At 36.2% G+C, this 8,015-nt stretch overlaps 1 protein-coding gene across 1 annotated transcript in view; it reads left to right on the top strand.

Moving 5' to 3' along the window:
* il11ra (interleukin 11 receptor, alpha) overlaps positions 1-8,015 on the top strand; it is a 46,936-nt gene continuing 38,921 nt past the window's right edge. Inside the window, exon 1 of the mRNA XM_024299266.2 lies at positions 1-158. The gene's annotated coding sequence lies outside the window, so the exon portion shown is untranslated. The remainder of the gene's footprint in view (positions 159-8,015) is intronic.

Below are 8,015 nucleotides of genomic sequence, written 5' to 3'. Positions count from 1 at the left end.
CTCCTCCCCTTACTCCGTCCCGAGCTTGCCGCTCGTCTCCTGCCGCGCGCGAGTCCGCCTGGAGACTCTTCGGTGAGCCGAAGAACAGCTCATTGAAGTTCCCAACATGGAAGACAACAATTTAAAAATGCCCGTTTGACTCGCGGAGATCTTCCAAGGTGAGTTTGAAGGTTTTAATGGCTCCGAGCTGGCGAGGAGGGAATTAGTGGCTTGGCAGCGGCGGGTGTGTGGGGGCCGAAAACTTTATCCGCTTCCCTCCGCCGAACGGGAGGGGGGAAAGAGTACAGGGGTGTATAGTATGCGTGGTACTAGCTTGTTTTTTTAGCCCCCTTTTATCATATTCGGCAGCATCAAACAGCTGCATTCAGTCGCGTGCCATGATGTTATACCTTAAAAAGAATTTATTGAATGATAAAAAAAAATTGTACTATACTGTTATTTTTATTTTATTAATTTATTTTTTCCTTCCTTTTGAAAGATATTCAATATAGCTAAAAATATAAACACTTATTAAACAACATGTTAGCTAAGTTATATGCACTCCTGGTTTTATTGAATTGAAATTTATTTTAGACATGTTTGTCTGTGAGCTTTTTCATAAACATATTTGGTTAAAAACTTAAATTATTCAATGCTAAAAATGACCCAAACTGGAACCTGTTTTGATTAACTGGTTTTGCTTCCGCCTCTTAAGAACTTATACTCTCTTGGCTGAGCATAAATGAAGCCGTGAAATCATAACAACACAAAGCACTTGTTGTTTAAGTAAACAAACTTTTTTTTTGTCCTGCGCTTACTCTTGCAAATGTATTCCCAGAATTGTAGATCCAGCAAGCAAAAAAAAAAAAAAATCTGTACATAATTAGATATGAATGCAGGCATAAAAGCAGCAGAATGGGGTCCCGCTGCAGATGTGCATTCCTTTAACCACTGCAGTGACGAACCCTTAAATAGAGTTTAGCAGGAATGCAAACAGCGCCAACAGAAAATGGAGCCAAGGGGCACCTCATGAGTAGATGGAGGAATCAACGCTTAAAATTAGCCCCCCTCAGACTCCTACATCTGCCTATTAAAAGGATAATATAGGTCAAAGTTCACAAGAATGCATTGCTCCTTAGAAACTTTTCTATAAATCCAGGTTTTGCCAAAAATGGCAACAACTTATACCTGTTATTTCTGTTTAAAGAAAATTACCTATCTGGCCAAACCTTATCTCGTCACATCTTGCATCGTGACGTAACTGTGTGCTTCTGTTTAGCTGCATTTGCGATGGTTCAGGGAAATCATGCAATGAGGGTCAGAGTCGGAGGCAGCCTTACTCGCCAAATATGTCTAGCTTCAAGTGGCTCTTAATATACTCACATAAACAATATCTGAGCTTAGAATGACTTTTGTATCACAAACCCTGCCAGTAAAAATATAATGCGATAGTAAAATATTTGACCAGATCAAACAAAAATGGCTAAAGGGAAGTTTTGTTTCCTTTTTTCAAACATTTTTGGACTGTTCTCAAAATGTTTTAATCATAATAGACAGTGATTGTTAAGTTACTGTAGTGCATATGGCTTTTAATTGGAGTTGGCCCAATCTCTTGACTGTTTTTAGCCTTCCTGACCCTCCTTGAGTTGGACAAAAATGACTTCTCGTTAGTGGTTGCTTGTGTGATGAGAGAGAAGAGGTCGTATTTAGGGGGAGTAGTTTGCTGGCTGCAAGATGACCAATGGCAGCTCGTTCTTATCCTGTACTGTTGTGTAACTATTAAGTATTAAGGCAGAATTGCCTGCTTTTTTATAATAGTATCCAGGTTTTCATTGGTTATCATTTCGATTTCACCACATTTGCAATTATTAGTTAAACTACGTCAATTGTGTGGCTGTGGTGCAGAGGGAGAGCGGTCGACCTCTGACCGGAAGATTCCATGTGTCCTTGGGCAAGACACTGATCCCCACATTGGTCCTGGTGGTTATAGGTTGGAATCATTATGAGGCAGTGGAGCCGCCATCAGTGTATGAATGTGTGTATGTATGTGTAAATGGGACTGTGACTGCAAAGCGCTTTGGACCTTAGACGAAGATAGAGATGCCCTCTACAAGTATACGCCATTTACTATTTTCTGTATTTAGACATGAACAATAGTTTCTTTTTGAAAGATGAACTAAATATGGCCACACCTTGCTATCATTGTGTCAAATACCTTAGTGCTTATTAGATTACCCTTCAAGGTGTGGGTAAGGTAATGTATCTGACCTGGTTGGGATTCTCTGTAAAAACTGGGTTGAAACGACTTCATTGTTTTGTTTTCGAAAGTAGGATTATTCATTTTTCATTTGTTAACTGAAGTTCTATAACAGTATCTTAACCCTTGTCTTATCTTATAGGGTCCAGATGACCCCACCCTTATATTGATGTGTGATTCCTCCCATGACAAAGGTGGACAGGATTTTATGTCTGCCACAGACACCAGTGAAGATAAAAAAAAAAATTGAAAAAAAAAAAAAGTTTTGTGGGCTGAATTGTGGGGTCCAGATGACCCCATTTTTAATGTAAACATGCCTAGGTTAGCACAAAGGATAAGTAAAGTTGAAATAGGTAAAATAAATCTGCTAAAACATATACATTTTTTTTTTTAAAGAAATATGGAAGAAATGTTTGCATAATTCAATTTCTGCAGTGCCCAGTATCAAGTTCATTTAGAAAATCTGAGGAACTTTAGGGTTACAGATCAACACAACAGTTGACTCTATTATTCTGCAAAGTATCATGCATCATGAAATGTCTTTTATTATCAGCTGATGTACACTTAAGCACAAAGGATTTATGTGAAAAATATTAAAGTCACCATTATTTAGAATCAAGTTAATGAATGCCACTGAAAATGTTGCTGTGCAGAAAACGAGCCTCAGGCAGTAAAAAAAACTGTACCGAGTGGGTGTGACATCCTCCATAGGAAAAGGCTTACTTTAGGATCCAACAAAATGAAGGCAGTTCAGTTGGTATGTTTTCGCAATACGTATGTTGCCATGTTGGAGCTAGGCAATGTTTGTAAGTATTGATTGGTCAGAGTCAACACTTATACAGCAACCATTCTCACAAATCAGGACTGAACTTGTTTTAATGCCATACCCAAAAAATTTGAATGTGGACTTGGTAGAATCTGTCAATCAAAGGTTTTGAACTTTTGACATGAGACCACATTGGGGAAGCTGATTGGTCAGTGTACGTCTTAAATAACTTGCACTATAGAAAAAAATATTATGACAAACAGTAGGATTAGCAATAAAATGTTAGAAAAATGTATCAGATCAAGAATGGTTTTTCTGACCAATATAATAACTGAGTTATAGCTGTTTATTTCTCAGTAGAAGTCTATGGGGTTTTGAATTCTTAGAGCCAGGGGCCAGAGCTTTTATACAGTCAATGGGTGATGCACGCAAATTCCATGTATCATCCATGACCCTCGTTCCCTGAACCATCATAAATGCAGCTAAACAGAAGCGCACACTTGCCTCACAATGTCAAGATAAGGTTGTGACCAATAACATTTGTATTATTGATTGTTTTACACATAGACTGATGCCTTGTGCTTCAGATTTAAGATCAAAAGAAACTTTCAGTTTTTGTTAGTCTTTGTGAACAAATAATCCATACAAATAGTCCATTCATGTTATGACTTTGTATCAGTACTTATGACTAAAGTAATTTATCTCTCCATTGGTGCTGGGTATCGTTGTCAAAATGCAGAATTAATTTGATTTTGATTCACAAGTCTGCTCTCCCTTTCAATTCATATTCAATAGAATAAAAAAAAAAACTTTTTTTCTATTGTAAACTGTGCTCATATGAAACGAAACTAACGAAAGATGCAGCAGTAGAAAAATAGAAAAAAATAATTAAAAATACAATTTGTTGAGAAAAATTTCCCCATTTTTGTAATGCCACTAATTGCCACTGCCTTCACAACCACTAACTGTATATAAAGAACTGGACTGAGTGACGACCCCCACCTTGAACATTTGATTGACAGATTCTCCCAAGCCCACTTTCAGTGGAAGGGGTGTGAACTTTGAATAAGATTATGCCTGATTGGTTACAGTAGTTGCCATAGAAATGTTAACTTGGACCATTTACTGTCGTCTGACTCCAACATGGCGATGTCCATATTGCAAACACATGGCAACCGAATTGGTTTCATTTCACTGGAGCTGAAAGCAAGACATTTTCTATGGGTCATGTACACTCACTCAGTCAGGTTCTCACATACAGTCAATGGTTACAACCCATCAATTTTAGCATATTTTTGGGGCACCCCATAAACTATAACTTATTTAGCTATTTTACTATTTGAAGCTTGAATGTTAAACCAACATTCAATCACAGTTATCAAACATATTTTAAAAAAGATCTTTCACAGCCAACAAGAAAAGTAAAAGGATGGGATGGAGAACAGGAGTAATACGGAAGCTTAGGGTCAAACTGTTTAGCGACAAACCATGATCTTGTAATGTTGGTAATTTCTTTTATTCTACTAGTTTTAGTGCCAACCTTACCTCTTTTACTCTTGTTTATCTGATTTAAAGGGGCCATACCATGAAAATTCTACTTTATGATGTTTTAAGTGCATTATACTGTTCATTGCTCTCTATAAAGAACCCCAAAGAGGCATTTTGATCCATTCACGCATTTCTGAGTAATCGTCTAAAAACCTGCGCTGTCTATGGTATGGCCCCTTTAAAACAGCAACAAAACCTGGATTGGCAAAGTATTTAAGTAGGAAATTATAAAGACAGTTTTGCTTGTTATTGTACTTTCTTTTTAATCACAACACCTTATTTTTGTTAGTTAATCTTCTTTTATTAGTGGAATGGGTAGTGGGACTCTGAGCTGGTTTTGATTTGGTGTTACATTTCACGCATCACAATAACATATCAGTAAAACCCAATACTGTGCAGCCCTGTTATTTCTACATGCTTGCACCCATTTAGGTTTTAACACACTCACCCACATGCACACAAAACTTGGTATGGTTGATGATTTTAAAACCAAACTTTCCAACTGGAAGACGATCATTGAAAGAACTGAGCCAGCACCCCTCTACAACACATCATTGCCTTCTAACTTCTAAATGTTCAATGTTGTGCAAAGGATTGGCAACCTCTTAAAAAGAACAAAAACTGTACTGTCTTGGAGTTTGTTGGAAAGAGTTTTAGAATTTTTAACTAAAAGATAAAGTTTACTGTAAAACAATAGTCCCAGTATAGGATTTAAGCAATATTCAAGTTGACTAATAGTTTTTGCTTTTTGTGAAACACAAAAAAATGTTTGAGGGAAAAAAAAAGTTGAAAAACGACTTATGAGTCAGCAGCTATCAACAAAAATACATTTTTAGAAGATGAAATAAAAGAAGGTGTTATACATTTTAAGACAAACTTATAACTAAGTGAAACAAATCCCTTATGGTGAATAATAAATAATCAAGGGATTTGATTTATAGTAGACCTGTTCCACTGTTCCTAACAAATCCACATTTATCTATTTCAGAAGTATTTTGAAACAATTTTAGAACTTTAGTTAAATTAAAAAAAGGTGAACATACTTTGTTTTAGCTTAACTTAAAAAATCAGAGTTTAAGAAATGGTTCCTTTTTTCAGCTTGGCTTTTTTCCTGAATCCCTGTAGACGATACTTAATCTCTGCTCTAGTTCTGGCCAAAAGAAAACCACATTTGCACACAAAACTCTGGCTTCGTAAAGACCTTGACGCAAAATCAACCATACACATATGCCTGCATGGATGCCAAGTCAGACAGTCCACTGCTCTTGTGCACACACGCTCCTTTAATCGAATGCATATGGAGTTAACTGAAGTCCAAGTCTCCATACGCTTCTCCACACTCATATTTCACGAGTCACACACAGAGGGCCCAGAGCAATCAACTCAAAATTAGAGAGAAAGCTGCTCCAAGAACTTAAGCTGCCAGGTTTAAGTCCACACTGTATTTGTGAGATGCAGAAGAAGACTGCTCTTGCTATGAAACCATCCTGGAAATATGTATGTTCATGCACTTTAGTCCTCTATTATTACTTTAATTGCACTAAGTTGAGCATTTTAAAAGTCTTCATAAAAAGTTTATTTTTATGTATTGGTATTTTAAAAATCTTTTTTAGTTTGACTTGTTTAAAGTTTAGTTTAACACCTTTTTAGTTCTCATGGTTTTGAATCACACAAATGGTTTGTGGTTTCGTATGAACACAATAAAAGAAATTATAGTGTTTCGATGGCAAAAACAACATCTGATATACAGTATATAAGGCCAAAAGATTTTTTTTCCCATAGGTAATGCTTAAGAAATTGGTTTTATTAATATAACTGTTCCTTGGAAAAAAAAATCTAAGAACATCTACGAGAAGCACAAGCTAAGAAATAGCTTCTTTTGACTGAATGCATAAAATTCCACTTTATTTTTCTGTTAGTAAGATTACAATTAAGCAATGTTCTTGACATAACAAACCAGCCTAAAGGTAAATAGATTATCCTTTCCAACTCATTTAAGTTTGTCCATGTGTATGATGAATATATTTATATTTATTAGGGGTGTGTATTGGCAAGAGTCTGGCGATAAGATACGTATCACGATATATTCCCAAGACACTACCAGACAATATTTCACTATTTTGTTAAATTACGGCATAAGAATGATCTAAATATCAATACATTTTTCACAAAAGTAAAATCGTAAAATACATGCTTTTGAATGATCAGAACATTAAGCACTGCAACTGTATCTAATAATTTACCCAAACAAATGTATGATGCTTTTCTTTTGCTAATTTAGGAAATATTTAAATAGAAAACAAAAGTAAGACTGAACTCCATGTTTGCTTATGAATAATTAATTAAATATCGCCATGGCAGTATTTCAAATTTATCCAGGTATCGCCAAATAAAGTATTGAGATATTTGTCTGAATGGATATTTTCTTACACCCTTAATATTTATTGCCTTCCAAATAAGGATAACTTATTTTAATGACTTTATTGCTTTGTTTAACATCTCTGTTTAATCTGCGATAATGCAATAACAGATGGAAGATACAATACTGCACGATCATAAAATGTCCCTCTTATGTAATAGTTGGGTTGAATAGTGCAGGAGGTCTTTGCTTCACATTTGTCCAAGGTTTTTCCTGAATTAAAATAAGGACAAATTAGTATAATTTCATTTCAAGTTTATTTCTTTATTTTCTTCTAAGTGCTTCTTAGTAAATAACACCTCGTGAAAACTAACAGATCCATGGACATTATGGGATTGTGCAGCAAACATCTACTCATTAGTACTCAGCTACCCATTTGCACAGCGAACACCCTGTGGCAGAGCATTTGACTTGTCAATGTTGCATCTTATAAAACATTTTCAGACACTCTTGGTAGTCAAAAGCCTCTTGGTTAGGACCATCAGCTGCAACCTATTGCAATTTTCCATACCTGTAAAATGAATACATTTGACTAACATGACTCAAGTTGGAATAAAGATTTATCTATGTACGTATAGCTAGATGTACACGTTACGCCTGTGGCCCGTACCGTGGATCCGTATGGACCACGGATTATCCATGATCAGTTACATCCCTAATACTCACCCTTATTTATTGCGTTGTCATCACCATCCATGTGTTTCATGGACAAATGTGCCCAGACCTCGATTGTTCTTCTTTTTTTCTGCCTTTATTTATATTTAAACTGGATATCAGCAGAAGTTAATGGCTTTCAGTGCCTCCGTTATATGTGCTTATTTGGACACAGGGTCAGTCGCCCTTACTAGTGGGTGTGTGTAATCGCAGTTACAAATGACTGAAAGATCACGGCTTGGAAACACTTGATCACGGGTTTGATTAAACGGCATGAGCTGGTGGCGCTTGTAAATTTGGTGGTGGTGGCCGCCACCAAATTCTCTATGCAGGAAAAACCCTGTCATTAATCATAACCCTAGCTTCTCTGTCTTATAAATCAAAAGGTAAAA

Source organism: Oryzias melastigma, linkage group LG12, assembly GCF_002922805.2.
Source record: "Oryzias melastigma strain HK-1 linkage group LG12, ASM292280v2, whole genome shotgun sequence".
NCBI classification, from domain to species: domain Eukaryota; kingdom Metazoa; phylum Chordata; class Actinopteri; order Beloniformes; family Adrianichthyidae; genus Oryzias; species Oryzias melastigma.
The sequence above is the reverse complement of the archived record's forward strand: the minus strand, read 5'-3'. Positions and strand labels throughout refer to the sequence as shown.